The 15,160-nt window shown below is 47.6% G+C and overlaps 1 protein-coding gene across 4 annotated transcripts in view; it reads right to left on the bottom strand.

The window, feature by feature from the left end:
- gpr160 (G protein-coupled receptor 160) overlaps positions 1-14,507 on the bottom strand; it is a 33,037-nt gene extending 18,530 nt beyond the window's left edge. For 3 of the 4 annotated variants that reach the window (XM_041208214.1, XM_041208223.1, XM_041208232.1), the window contains exon 1: positions 14,287-14,507. The gene's annotated coding sequence lies outside the window, so the exon portion shown is untranslated. Of the gene's footprint in view, positions 1-10,401; positions 10,456-14,286 lie in introns of those variants that run through there. The other variant, XM_041208242.1, reaches the window with a different exon arrangement.
- Between the last annotated feature and the right edge of the window lie 653 nt (positions 14,508-15,160).

The following is a 15,160-nucleotide window of genomic DNA, read 5'->3' as shown; positions in this document are numbered from 1 at the left end:
AGGGGACACGGCGCTTCACTTTGTGAATGTGTACGCTCCCCTGGGCGCGCAGCAGCAAGCGAGCTTCTTTGTGGAAGTGTCCACTCATCTTGGCTCCAGCGACACGGGTGGGTGCATCATCCTCGGGGGGAGGGGGGATTTCGACTGTGCTCAAGGCCCGGGACCATCACGGTGCCCAGCACCGCTCGCTAGGTGAGAGTAAGTTGCGGGACCTGGTTGGGTCCTTCGACTTGGTGGGCGTCTGGCGACATCTCCATCCTGATTCCAGGGTTTTCGCTTTTGTGTCACCTGGAGTCGGAACATACAGATTTGACCGAATTTACATTTCCAAGGCATTCATGTCCTGTGTTCCATCAGCTTCTGTGCAGCAGGTTCCGTGCACGGATCACCGTCTGGTGTGGGCGGAGCTTGCTCCGTTCTGCGTTCGGACGGGGTCCGCGTACTGGCACTTTAACAACCTGCTGCTGGAGGACGAGCGGTTCCTGGACTTGTTCCGTCGTTTCTGGGCCGGCTGGAGAAGGAAGCGGGGAGGCTTCCCCTCCTTGAGGCTATGGTGGGACATGGGCAAGGCTCATGTCTGCGTCTTCTGTCAGGAGTATGTGAGGGGGTCGACAAAGAGGCGGAAGTCCAGGGTCGAGGAGTTGGAGAAGGAGGTGCTCAACCTGGAGGCACATCTCCGTCAGCCCGACGCGGACCCGGCCCTGTGGTCGGTGTACGATGAGAGGAAGGGCGCGCTACGGGACCTGCAACTAGTTGGATCCCGCGATGGTTTGTGAGGTCGCGAATCCAGTTCCTCCGGGATCTGGACCGCGGCTCCCCCTTCTTCTACTCACTGGAAAAAAAAGCACTGGATCTGTCAGCAGCTCCTTATGCTACTGGCCGACAACCCTCATCTTGGACCCGGAGGGCATCAGGACCACTACCCGAGACTATTACCCTGCCCTGTTCTCTCTGGATCCGCCCAGCGAGGATGCTCAGAGTTTTGTGGGAGGACCTGCCTCAGGTCGGCCCGGAGGGCGCCAGAAATCTTGACTCCCCTATAGGTCTGGGTGAGCTGACCGGGGCGCTCTACAGCCTCTCCAGGGGCAAGTCCCAGAGGCTGGACGGGCTGACCGTGGAGTTCTTCAGGGCGTTCTGGGATGTCCTGGGAAACGACTACGCGAGGGTCCTGGGGGAGAGTATTGCAACTGGGGAGATGCCCCTTTCGTGGCGCAGGGTGGTCATTGCCCTGCTGCCTAAGAAGGGGAATCTCCACCAACTTAAGAACTGGCGCCCGGTCTCCCTCCTCAGCCCAGATTACAAGATCTTTGCCAGGGCAATGTCTTCTCGCCTTGGCACCGTCCCTTTGCTTTGGGAGAGGGGTGCGTCAGAGCTGCCCCCCGTCTGGCCAATTGTATTCTATCTGTGTGGGTCCTTTCCTGCACCTCTTGCAGAGGAGGTTGTCAGGATTGGCTCTGTGCAGGCCGGGCATCAGGATGGTCCTCTCGGATTACGCCAATGACGTGCTCCTCATGTTCACCGACCCAGCTGACCTGCAGAGGATGTGCGTGTGCCAGGAGGTCTACTCTGCCACGTCCAGGATCAACTGGGGCAAGTGTTCTGGACTCCTGGTCGGTCCGTGGCAAATGGATCCCCTACCAGAGGAGCTCAGGCCTTTCACCTGGAGCAGGACCAGCCTCCTCTACCTGGGGGGTCCTCCTCTGCCCTGCTGAGGAATCCTGGCCGGCGAACAGGCAGGAGCTGGAGGCCAAAGTCACCGCTCGCCTGCGGCGCTGGACAGGACTGCTCCGAGTGCTGCTTTACCGGGGTCCAGTTCTGGCCATAAACCAGCTGATTGCCGCCATGTTGTGGTACCGGCTGGTCACTTTGACCCCTCCGCCGGAATTTGTCACAAAAATCCAGAGAATGCTCGTCGCCTTCTTCTGGGACAAAAGGCTGCGCTGGGTCACTGCTGAGGTTCTGAGTCTCCTGCTTAGGGAGGGCGGTCAGGCGCTGGTGTGCCTACGCACCCAGGAGGCAACTTTCCACCTTCAGACCCTGCAGCGATACCTTTACATTGAGCCCCCTCCGAGATAGTGTGTTCTGGCGATGGATTTTTTCTGCCAGCTGCATGGCCTGAATTATGATATGCAGCTGCTGTTTGTAGACTGGAGGGGCCTTTGTGGCTCCTTGTGGCCTGTCTTTTACCAGGACCTGATCAAAGTCCGGAACATGGTCGCCTCGAGACGTAGTTCTCCGCCGTCAGGAGTAGCGGCTATTGTCAGAGAGCCACTGCTCAGGAATCTGCCCCTCCGTCCTTTTCAGTGGCTGGCGGAGAGGAGGACAGTGGCTGTCGGGGTGACCAGGATCGGGGATTTGCTGGGCGGCGGAGGAATGGGCTGGATGCTACCACATTGCGCATCTGTGGATATCTGGCTCACAGCCGAGACCTTAGGATGGTCGTGTTCGGCCTCGATGTCACACTGGGACTCGATGTGGCACAGGTGCGCAGTGGTCTTCCGTCTGAGCGTACGGATGGAATTGCACATTGGCCCCAAGCCCCGAACCCTCCCTCAGGAGCCGGTGCCCCGCAACCTGAGTGGCCTCATGGAAATGCCCTCCGTGCCTGTCAGCACAGCACAGAGGGTTTTCTTGTATGGGACGCTGCTGCACACCTTTCGCTTCCTTGCCCTCAACCAGCTCCCGGATACGCACTGGCGTGCCTTGTTGCCATTCGACGGCGGAGGTTCCCAGTGGGGGGGCCTCTATGGAGGTGTCCTTCCACTTTCCATTGCGGACCTGGGATGGAGGGTGTTGCATGCAGCAGTCCCATACAATCATAGGTTGTGTCGGTTCACAGACTCCCAAGATACCTGCGTCTTTTGCGGTCTTGTGGAGTCCGTGGACCATGTATATATAGGGTGTTGTGGACTGCACTCCCTTTTCAATTATTTTAAAAATCTTTTACTGCTGTTTTGTTTGCAATTCAGTCCCATGCTCCTGATCTATTGGCACCCATTGCGGGGGGTGGGGGGGGGTGTGCAGGCAGGAGGGAGGAGGGCCTCCTCGTGAACCTGCTCCTGGGCCTGGCCAAGTTGGCCATTAGTAGGTCCAGGCAGCAGGCAATCAAGTGGGTCATCTGACCCGACTGTCTGCTCCTCTTCCGTGGCTATGTTCACGGCCATGTGTCCCTGGAGAGGGAGCACGCGGTGTCCACCAGCACAGTCGAGGCCTTCTGTGCTCGGTGGGCACCACAGGACCCTGTTAATCACATTTTGATTTAACGTTTGCAAGTTTCTTTAAATTTTGTCTTTGTTTTTGTAGTTTCCCTTTAAGGGGCTACCTTTTACTTTGTCCCTAATTTTGTTAATTTAGTGTACTTGGTGAACTCAAAAGAGTTATATTTTCTTTACCATCCTAACCTTGCCGCTACGTCATAGCGCTCCCCAGATATCCACAGTGTAGTTGGAAGCAGCCTGCTGACTACCACACCCTGTCTCTGATGACCTTGGTGGGCGTCCTCTAGAGGGCTGAGACCTGGAGGACCCCAGCCTGCTTTTGGGGTCCTGCTACATGGCAGTGACACTCTCCTCAGCCTGTGGAACTGGAGCTACTGAGGTCACAGGAAGAGGGGATTAGATGGGCCGGACACTCCCGGAGTCATCTGGATGGATGGCCCCAGGGTGTACACCTGCTGATCCCCCAGGCTGCCCTACACACCTCTTGCGTACACTGTTGGAGGCCAACTATGGCGTCAGCGATGGAGTTCCACCCTAGCAGCAGTGCAGGAGCGATGTCCTGGACCAAGGTCTCCATGGCAGCCACCATCCTACCAATGTTGACTTCGTTATGTTGGCATGCCGGCACTATCACCTCAGCCTGAAGGTGGATGGACTCCTCCATCATGCCTTGCAATCTGAGGAGTGCAGTGATCTCCCTTCCTGATGTTTCTGAGCTTGCCATTGCAGCTCCAGCAACTGTGACATGACGAGTCCAGATCTTGTCATCTGACTTGGACTCAGTAAATTTCTGGCTTCCAGCAGTCCTGGGAAGTCCCTACTGCACCTGCTGTGGATCAGACAGTGCGATGTTCTCACCAGATTGTGTTCCCGAGGCTACTCTAAAGCTAGTTCCCACCAAGCTACGTGTCTCTGCACTGGTGGAGCGTGTAGGTGAGCGCTGTGACAGGACTTCAGGGAGGGTTTCAGCAGATTCCTCTTCTGAGCTTCCCTTGGGCTTGATTGGAGGCCTTAGGTCAAGGACTCTCTTGGCAGTTTCCCAGACGTGCCTCTGAAAGCAGGGAGAGATGATTAGTGCATGACAGTTGCCTGTGAAACAGGACACATCACTCACATCATGGTTATCTGATGGATGTTGCACTGCTGGACCCTCACTTGATAAAGCATCATCGACCTCGCCATCAGCACAGAACTGGTCCAGATCCTTGCCGGCCGGCTGGATGGCTCTGTATTCAAAGTCTGTGAGGACCTTGATTTCAGGCATTCCTCTGCCAGTCTGCGACCTCTCCCTGTTGTTGTGTGCCAGCTTGTCCTGCATGGATAGAGATGGAGAGAGTGTATGCAAGATGCCTGCCAGGCCAGATGATAAGTATGCCTGACATGTGTGGATGGTGAGTGGTCCCGTGGATGGGATGAGGTCAATGACGGTGTATGTGAGAGAGTAAATGGTGATGTCCCTTGAACTGGCAGTGAGTGAGGGCTCTGTGGATGCGTGATGGATTTGAGAGTGTGAGAGTTGAGAGTGATGAGAAGAATGACTTACTCTGCTCAAATGGAGGAGATCATTCTTCCTCTTGTGGTATTGGGTGGCTGACTCTTTTGCAGGGCGTTGACACTGACTACTGCTGCCATCACCCCCCAAGCCGGATTAGTGATGTTGCTGCCCATCCTGTGGCCAGAGTGGGGGTAGAGGACATCACGGCGGGCCTCCGCTGCTTTCAAAAGGCGCTCGAGGGACACGTCGTTAAACCTGGGGCCTGCAGTCCTCTTGCGTTTTGGGGCCATGTCTTCTGTGCAGCAGTTGTGGGCTGGAAGCACTGAGAGGTGTGTGCGTGGCTGCACTTTAAATATGGTGACCGGCGTGATGAAGTAGCGAGGTGATGGTGTGACTCTCAGGTGATGAGAGCCTGCCCACTGTAGAAACGGTGTGTTTCCCAGAAATGCATGAGTAATGCGGTGGGCTTGGGAAGGTACGGCTTGAGAAGCCGCCATTGCAACCCGTGGGTAAAACGTCGTTTTACACACCTGCTACCGCACTTGGTGTAAATCTGGGCCCGATTCCACCACAAGCCTAATAAAAATGAAATGTGACTTATTCAGACCACATAACACGTCCGGTGACACACTTAACAAACAGAACAACTGTGAAATTAAAATACCAGCGAAATAAAAACCTTTCAAATCCCAAAAAATGCAAAAATGAACTTGTATTTGTTCAAACTAAAGCAGTAGCCTAGATCCTAAGTCTCAGATTGTCTCAGACATTGCAGTGATGTAGTTCAAAGGATGACTCAACAGAAACCAGACCCACAAAATCACCACAGCAACCTGCTCCAGATTTGGTGCAACAATCATTCTAAAATGGGATAATAGAAAAAGTCACTCACACTATTCTAATGTTAATCAGTTTCCATAATTAATATTTGCAATGCCAACTGCTGCTTCTGTAGTAAACAGTTTCCAACTTCTGGCATGAATTAAGGCCCACATCCTGTTCAAGGTGCATAACTCATAATCACATGACAGGTCAACCAGTATCCCAGCAAGTTCGGCAACAACAACTACTTGCATTTATATAATGCCTTTAACATAGTAAAATGTCGCTGGCTCCCAGTTAAGCAATGCCCCAATTTTAAAATTCTTACCTTTGTTTTCAAATCCCTCCATGCCTTTCTGTATCATCTCAACGAGTCCTACAACCATCTGAGATATCTGTGGCTGTGGTCCCCCAAATGTGGTCTCTTGAGCAGAACTGTTTTAAATTGCTCCACCATTGGCGGCTGTGCCTTCAACTGCTTAAAACTCATAAGCTCTGGAATTCCCTCCCTAAACCTCTTGACTTCTCTCTCCTCCTCTAAGACACTCTTTAAAACCTACTTCTTCGGCCAAGCTTTTAGTTATCAATCCTAATATCTCCTTATGTGGTCCCATCTGTTTGTTAACACTTTTGTGAAGTACTGTGGGATGCTTTATTAGTTAAAGGCACTATATAAATATAAATTGTTGCTGTTGTAGTATTTCTGAAGACTCTGTGGCAATTTTGGAGGGGTGGCAACCTTACATCCTAATTCTTCACTTAAAATGGAAAGTTACTGACCTGCCAGGATGTATCACGGCAAAAATATTCCCTTGCCCTCCCCCCAAACCAGCCTCTGTTCTATCTGACACAAATGTTACAGAAGATGGCTAAATCCTTTCATATCTGATCCTTTGTACAGATTCAGTGTTGCACTGTGCTGCTCTTGGCTTGGAAATGGTACCGGGCATTACTCTGTCACAAAATCTGTTATTATATGTTGATTGCGGGATAATTATTGGTCAGACTGCCTGGGAGAACTCTTCTTTGAATAGCAGCTGGGGGACCTTTTCCATCTACCCGAGAGGGCAGACAGGGCCTGGGTTTAATGATTCACTCAAAAGTCGGCATCTCTGACAGTGCTCTCTGAAAGCTAAATATTTGAAGCAGAGCAAGTTACAGGGCTATGGGGAGAGGCTGGAGCAGTGAGATTAGTTTGGGATTGAGCCAGGGCCATGGGGCAAGAGCAGGGCTGTGGGATTACTTTGGGATCATGTTACTTTCCCAACTGATGATAATACTGGACAAGTCAGATCCTAAAGAGTGAAACCTGGCTTGATAGATCCTAACTTTTTTTTTGGAAACTGTGGAGGAAAGTTATTGAACAAATTCACAAGAGTCTGCCGATGAACTCTTAACACAAAGAATAAAATATTTATTAAACAAGAAAAATTAAACTATATTACACCAACAGAAAGGCTGGAAAGATCTCAATGCAAATACAAGAAGACACTTCAAATTCACACTATTCCTTTACCCCAAGATATCTTTACAGACACATAAACCAGTGAATAGTTACCACTAGCTTGACACATAAAAGCTTCTTGGTCGGGACTGGGACAGTTGCAAATGGTTTTATTCTGGTGAATTCCTGAGCATTTACTCGATGTTTTTCACCCAACTCATATCTCTTCCTGAGACACCCAAAAACCGCACTCTAATCTCAGTCTTCTAGTAGCTTAAGTGATCACTTTACTGAGTTCTATAGCTGATTATTCAGTCAACTACTGTCCCAATAGCCTTGTTCAGAAAGCTGAAAATCCTTGTCTTTACTCTCTGGCACACTCTGAACTATCTGCTGTCTTTTCTCTGTGTCTGTGTCACTTGACCACTGTTGCTAGGTAACAGTGAAGTTTTTTCAACTTAGTGTTTTTATTTTCCCGAGCATTTCTAAACTTTTAATCCATCTCTAACTTCAGGAGTTGTAAAACCTAATTAAAAATATATATACACAAACAAATCCAAACGAACTGAGCTTTAGTCAGGAGTTTATCCAGACTGCCCGGCACTAAGGTTCACGAACAAAACAAAACCTAAATGAAACTGGAACCCTTTTTATCTTACTTAACAAATACAAATATTTCAAATTAAAAATTCTACATTGGCCAGAATATTATGCTGGACATGCAGGTGCCCGCCTGACATGCCCAAGCGTGAAATGATGCGCGATGATGTTGAGCGTGCGTCCCAACATCATCGTCCATTTGCGCGATATTTCGTTGGGCAGGTGTGCAGCCGACTCTGGCGCGTGCTTGCCGATAATTGAAAGGCCTATTAAGGCCACGAGCAAGCTAATTAAAATCAAAGCTATGCTGCCCGTCCAGCCTTATGCTTGGCAGACAGGCAAAAAGGCCAAGAGGCCTTTACATTTTTTAGGAAGCCTCGTCCACGAGCGGGATGAGGTTCCTAAAGCAAATAAACATTAAATAAAAACTTTATTTTGGAATTAAAAACATGTCCCATCTCATGTGACAGGGTTACATGAGGGGACATGTCTTATAAAATTTTTACTGTCTTTATTAATTTTTTTTAAAAAGTGCTTCAATCTCCTTGAGGCATGGAGCTGCCTCAGGGAGATTGAAGCGCGCATGCACTAACTGCGTGTCAGGCCCGCTCTCCCTCCTCCCCCCACCCGCACGGGTAGAGCTGAGCGCTCACGATCCACTCAGGGTGGGCCTCAATTGGCCCGCCCCTGTGAAATCGCAGTGTGGAGCCAGTCGCGGGCGGTGATTGGCTTCCTGACCGCCTCTGCCTGCTCCTGCCGAGGCCGCCAGATGATGGAAAAGTTCTGGCCATTGTTCTTAACAATTGATACAGAGCGATGAAGAGAGAGCAGGGCATTGGGATTAGTATGGGATTGATACAGGGCTATGGGGAGAGAGCAGGGCAGTGAAATTGATTTGTAATTGATACAGTGCTATGAGGACAATCGGGTGGAAGGATTATTTTTGGTTTGTACAGGGCTGTGGAAAGGGGGTGGGGCAAATAGATTAATTTGAGATTGGTAACGGATGATTGGAAGATTGGGGAATGGGATGCATCAAGTTACATTGTGCTCACAGTATTTATCCTCCACCTGAGCTTCCTTCTACTTCTCTTCACCTGAGCAGGAATGCAGCCTTGTGAGCTGCAGTGGGTGGTCCCAGATGATTTTATTACCTCTTTTGGCCTCCCCTGCGTCCCCCCACCTCCCCCCCCCCCCCCACCTCCGAGAGCTTTTACTTGGAGGGGAAGCCATTGGTCTGACTCTCTCCTCACACTGAGGCCTCAAATTAAGATTGCAGTCAGCATTTGATGTCATCAAAGCCTAATCTGCATATTTAAAGAACAACAATGGGTTTGTGCAAGTGACCTTGCAGCTTGACATTTAGAATTGCAATGAGCTAGGTAGATGTGGAGATCCAGTGCATAAATCCTCTGCCTCCTACCGGTGAATTGCCACAGGTTGTGGGTGTGCCAGTGGGGAAGACAAAATTCCCCTGGCACAAAGGGGCTGAATTATCTCCTATGCTGTATCTGATTCTACAATGTGTATTCTGCAGTGCTAAATTCTTTCTACTTCAGCTGCTTTGTTAATCGACACACGTTGATTTTTTTCATATCTCTTGCCAATAATTTGCCCTGATAAAATTCGCCCTTCACAGTCCTGTAAGTTTTGTTTAACTTATTCGTTCATGGGATGTGGGCATTGTTGGCTAGGCCAGCATTTATTGTTCATCCCTAATTGCCCTTGAGAAGGTGGTGGTGAGCTGCCCTCTTGAACTGCTGCAGTCCATGTGGAATAGGTACACCCACAATGCTGTTAGGAAGAGAATTCCCAAGATTTTGACTCAAAAAAATCACCTCAAACACTTTTTGGTTCCAAATGCTTCTCAATAATAGATTGTAGGAAGAGGAGAAGACTTAAAAGTCATTTGTTCTCTTTGGAAATAACCTATGGTGACCATATGTCCATGTTTTCCAGGGTCAGTTCCCAGATGAGATACTGGGCTCCGAGGTAATCAATATCCCCAGAAGAGTCCCCAGTTCTCAAATCTCGACCCTGAATACTCTATTAATTTCTCCTTTTAGAATATATCTAATGTATAAAAGAGGTGCAACACAGAGTGTGTTGCATAAATCACCATGGATAAAGGGATTTGCTCAATGTCTAAATATAAATAAGTTAGAGGGAAATATCAACAGCTTTTATTATTGTTATAATCACAATCAATTATAACATAGATCATACCTAAATAGCTTCATGACATTCTGTATGTAATATTTTGGAAAATATTTTTCTTTTAAAATAGAGGTTTAGTCTGCGGGTGTGTCTTAATTGGATTAAAGCCAGCTAGCCCGGGTGATTTGATGGGTACTAGTTTTGATATGGAAGAGAAATAGCGTACATTGCATTTTTTGAATAGAGTATTCAAGAAGTGGGGTGAAAACTTGATGCCTATCTAGCAGATACTAAGCCATATGTTTATATTATTAAATTGATACTATGAAAGGGGTTTCATTGTTAAAAGGTGAAATTCAAAGAGGCTGGTGAGACAATGAGAATTGGAATTCAATTGGTGATGGTGGGTATAACTTCAGCAGTTTTTGGATGTACAGAGCAGAGAATAAAAGGCAGCTGTAAGCTTCCAACTGGTCCAACTGGCTCCACAGTGAAAAGAACCTCATTTTGAATTCGTAAGATGAAAATGCTTTGTCTGGTGTTTGAGTTGCTGTTGTCTTAATGGAAATTAGTTTGGGAATTTGTTAAAAGTTAATATAGTAAATTGCAGCCATGTGAATATATTTTAACCTGTGTAAATTAATAAAATGTTTCAATTAGCTTACTGTAAAGTCCCTTCTGGATCATATATGTTTCAACCAATTTGCCTCTTACTCTTCTAAACTCGAGTGGATACAAACCTAAGATAAAAGCAAAAAAACGGCAGATGCTGGAAATCCAAAGCAAAAACAAAAATACCTGGAAAAACTCAGCAGGTCTGACAGCATTTGCTGAGAGGAGCACAGTTAACGTTTCGAATCCATATGACTCTTCAACAGAACTAAGGAAAAATAGAAAAGAGGTGAAATATAAACTGGTTTAAGGGGGGGGGGTGGGACAGGTAGAGCTAGATAGAGGGCCAGTGATAGGTGGAGATAACCAAAAGATGTCATAGACAAAAGGACAAAGAGGTGTTGAAGCTGGTGATATTATCTAAGGAATGTGATAATAAAGGTACAGGTAGCCCTAGTGGGGGTGGGGTGGGGGGAAGGGATCGAAATAGGCTAAAAGGCAGAGATAAAACAATGGATGGAAATACATTTAAAAGTAATGGAAATAGGTGGGAAAAGAAAAATCTATATAAATATTTGGAAAAAAGGGGGATCGGAAAGTGGGTGGGGATGGAGGAGAGAGTTCATGATCTAAAATTGTTGTACTCAATATTCAGTCCGGAAGGCTGTAAAGTGCCTAGTCGGAAGATGAGGTGCTGTTCCTCCAGTTTGCATTGAGCTTCACTGAAACAATGCAGCAGGCCAAGGACGGACATGTGGGCATGAGAGCGGGGTGGAGTGTTGAAATGGTAAGCGACAGGGAGGTCTGGGTCATGCTTGCGGACAGACCGAAGGTGTTCCGCAAAGTGGTCACCCAGTCTGTGTTTGGTCGGTCAAACGTAGAGGAAACCGCATTGGGAGCAGCGAATGCAGTAGACTAAATTGAGGGAAGTGCAAGTGAAATGCTGCTTCACTTGAAAGGAGTGTTTGGGCCCTTGGACGGTGAGGAAAGGGTAAGTAAAGGGCAGGTGTTACACCTTCTGCGGTTGCATGGGAAGGTGTCGTGGGAGGGGTTTGAGGTGTAGGGGGTGATGGAGAGTGGACCAGGGTGTCCCGAAGGGAACGATCCCTGTGGAATGCTGCCAGGGGAGGTGAAGGGAAGATGTGTTTGTTGGTGGCATCATGCTGGAGTTGGCAGAAATGGTGGAGGATGATCCTTTGAATGCGGAGGCTGGTGGGGTGATAAGTGAGGACAAGGGGGACCCTATCATGGTTCTGGGAAGGAGAGGAAGGTATGACGGCAGATGCGCAGGAGATGAGCAATTTCCAGTTCCCTGGCCCAACCGCCTCCTCTTCACCATAGACGTCCAATCCCTCTACACCTCCATCCCCCACCAGGATGGTCTGATCGCTCTCCATTTCTTCCTCAAACAGAGGCCCAACCAATCCCCATCCACCACTACTCTCCTCCGTCTGGCTGAACTTGTTCTTACACTGAACAATTTCTCCTTAAACTCCTCTCACTTCCTCCAAATAAAAGGTGTGGCTATGGGCCCCAGCTATGCCTGTCTCTTTATGGGGTATGTGGAACATTCCTTGTTCCAGTCCTACTCCGGCCCCCTCCATCAACTCTTTCTCCGGTACATCAATGATTGCTTCGGTGCTGCTTCAAGCTCTCGTCTGGACCTGGAAAAATTTATTAATTTTGCTTCCAATCTCCACCCTTCCATCATTTTCACATGGTTCATCTCTGACACTTCCCTTCCCATCCTTGACCTCTCTGTCTCAATTTCTGATGATAGACTGTCCACCAATATTCATTACAAGCCTACCGACTCCCACAGCTACCTCGACTACAGCTCCTCACACCCCGCTTCCTGTAAGGACTCCATCCCATTCTCTCAGTTCCTTCGCCTCCGTTGCATCTGTTCTGATGATGCCACTTTCAAAAACAGTTCCTCTGACATGTCCTCCTTCTTCCTTAACCGAGGTTTTCCACCCACGGTCGTTGACAGGGCCCTCAACCGTATCCGGCCCATCTCCCACGCATCCGCCCTCACACCTTCCTCTCCCTCTCAGAACCATGATAGGGTCCCCCTTATCCTCACTTATCACCCCACCAGCCTCCGCATTCAAAGGATCATCCTCCGCCATTTCCGCCAACTCCAGCATGATGCCACCACCATACACATCTTCCCTTCACCCCCCCAGCATCACCCCCTACACCTCAACCCCCTCCCACGGCACCTTCCCATGCAACCACAGAAGGTGTAATACCTGCCCCTTCTCACCGTTCAAGGGCCCAAACACTCCTTTCAAGTGAAGCAGCATTTCACTTGCACTTCCCTTAAATTAGTCTACTGCATTCGCTGCTCCCAATGCGGTTTCCTCTATATTGGAGACACCAAACGCAGACTGGGTGACCGCTTTGCAGAACACTTTCGGTCTGTCCGCAAGCATGACCCAAACCTCCCTGTCGCTTGCCATTTCAACATTCCACCATGCTCTCATGCCCACATGTCTGTCCTTGGCCTGCTGCATTGTTTCAGTGAAGCTCAACGCAAACTGGAGAAACAGCACCTCATCTTCCGACTAGACACTTTACAGCCTTTTGGACTGAATATTGAGTTAACAACTTTAGATCATGAACTCTCTCCTCCATCCCCACCCGCTTTCCGATCCCCCTTTTTTCCAAATATTTATATAGATTTTTATTTTCCCACCTATTTCCATTATTTTTAAATGTATTTCCATCCATTGTTTTATCTCTGCCTTTTAGCCTATTTCGATCCCTTCCCCCCACCCTACCCCCACCAGGGCTACCTGTACCTTTATTATCACATTCCTTAGATAATATCACCAGCTTCAACACCTCTTTGTCCTTTTGTCTATGACATCTTTTGGTTATCTCCACCTATTCACTGGCCCTCTATCCAGCTCTACCTGTCCCCCCTCCCCCCCTTAAACCAGTTTATATTTCACCTGTTTTCTATCTTTCCTTAGTTCTGTTGAAGAGTCATACGGACTCGAAACATTAACTGTGTTCCTCTCCGCAGATGGTGTCAGACCTGCTGAGTTTTTCCAGGTATTTTTGCTTTTGTTTTGGGTACAAGCCTATCTTGTCTAGCCTTTCCTCATAAGACAACCCACCCATTCTAGGTATTGACATAGTAAGCCTTCTCTGAACTGTTTCCAATGCATTTACATCTTTCCTTAAATAAAGGAGACAAATACTATACACAATACTCCAGATGTGGTCTCACCAGTGCCCTGTATAACTGGAGCACAACCTCCCTGCTATTGTATTCAATTCCCCTCACAATAAACAATAATGGTGTAATGGAGTGAATGGCATCATGAAAGCAGAGCACATGTACGATTTGAAATTCAATGTAAAATTAAAATGGTCAGAGAAAGTGTAATTGCTGCTTTAACAACCAGCTTCAAAAGGAGTTACCATACTTACAACCAACCAGGAAACGCATCTGTATTATATTGAATATGCCAGTCAGTATTTTTCATTTCAAGTGAAAAGGAAGGCATTGAGAAAAGAACACAAAGCTTTTGCAAAATGAGGCCAACACTGACTCTGTACAGACAGTAGGTGAAAAGTACAAAATGCCTGAACATTATTGTATTATTTATAAATAGTGACCGAATGTGTGACAGCAGTGTGATGTCACATTTGCAATAATTATAGGTACATTCGTTTCACAGTTATCGTCTATATGTGAAATTGATAAAAAATACACTGCTAAAAATTTTTGCCCCACTATACAGCACAATCTAGGGTCTGTATCCTGGCTACTTTGCTGCACCCCCTAACCTATATGTCCTCAAATTCAGTTCAAGACTGGTCATCCTGAAATAACCTGCCCATAGACCTCATAAAAGACATCATTAAAATAAATTCTCATGCTTTACAGTCAGTGTTTCCACTCTGTTCAAACAAATTCTTACCTTAGTTTAAAGCCACTCAGCTAGGCTCATGTGCATTCAGTGTTCCCTTCCTGTGAACAGAAGCCTCTTTCACTCGATTAATCTCAGAATCACATCTCTCACTATCTGACACTCAATTAAGCAAACTTTCAATTGTAAACATGAAAGAAAGGAGCATGGAGTTGTGAGAGGGAGCAGAGGAACCACAAAAACTGAAGGAAGAGAAGAGATATTTTCTTAACCTTAACCTCTGCCTGCAATGAAAACAAGCCTAAGCCCCAGGCCATGGGTGTGACCCACATCTCAAACATTGACAAATTTACAGAGTGACAAATAACACAATAATTGCTTTGCTTGTGTGCCCAGTTCCCAAGGTTAAGCAATTCATGTCTCTCTCTCTCTGCAAATGAATAAACACGTATTTTATTTGTTGTGATTACATTGCCTGTATTTTCTGTATGAAAGTACGTTTTATTGTAAAACAAACCACTGATAGACGTGTATGCTCCAAACGGTTGGGAATTAATCTGAGTCCCTCTCAACCAAGTCAATTCATATAATGAGATATTTTCTGATGCGGAATGCACATCCTCTTCACATAGAAACATAGAATATAAGAGCAGGAGTAGGCCATTCGGCCCTTCGAGCCTGCTCCGCCATTCTTCATGATCATCCAACTCAATAGCCTGCTCCCGCTTTCTCACCATATCCTTTGATCCCTTTCACCCAAAGAGCTATATCTAACTCCTTCTTGAAAACATACAATGTTTTGGCCTCAACTACTTTATGTGGTAGCGAATTCCACAGGCTCACCACTCTCTGGTTGAAGAAATTTCTCCTCATCCCAGTCCTAAATGGTTTACCCCATTTCCTCAGACTGTGATCCCTGGTTCTG

The sequence above is a fragment of the Carcharodon carcharias genome, chromosome 2 (assembly GCF_017639515.1).
Source record: "Carcharodon carcharias isolate sCarCar2 chromosome 2, sCarCar2.pri, whole genome shotgun sequence".
NCBI lineage: Eukaryota > Metazoa > Chordata > Chondrichthyes > Lamniformes > Lamnidae > Carcharodon > Carcharodon carcharias.
This window is presented reverse-complemented; position numbering and strand designations above follow the sequence as displayed.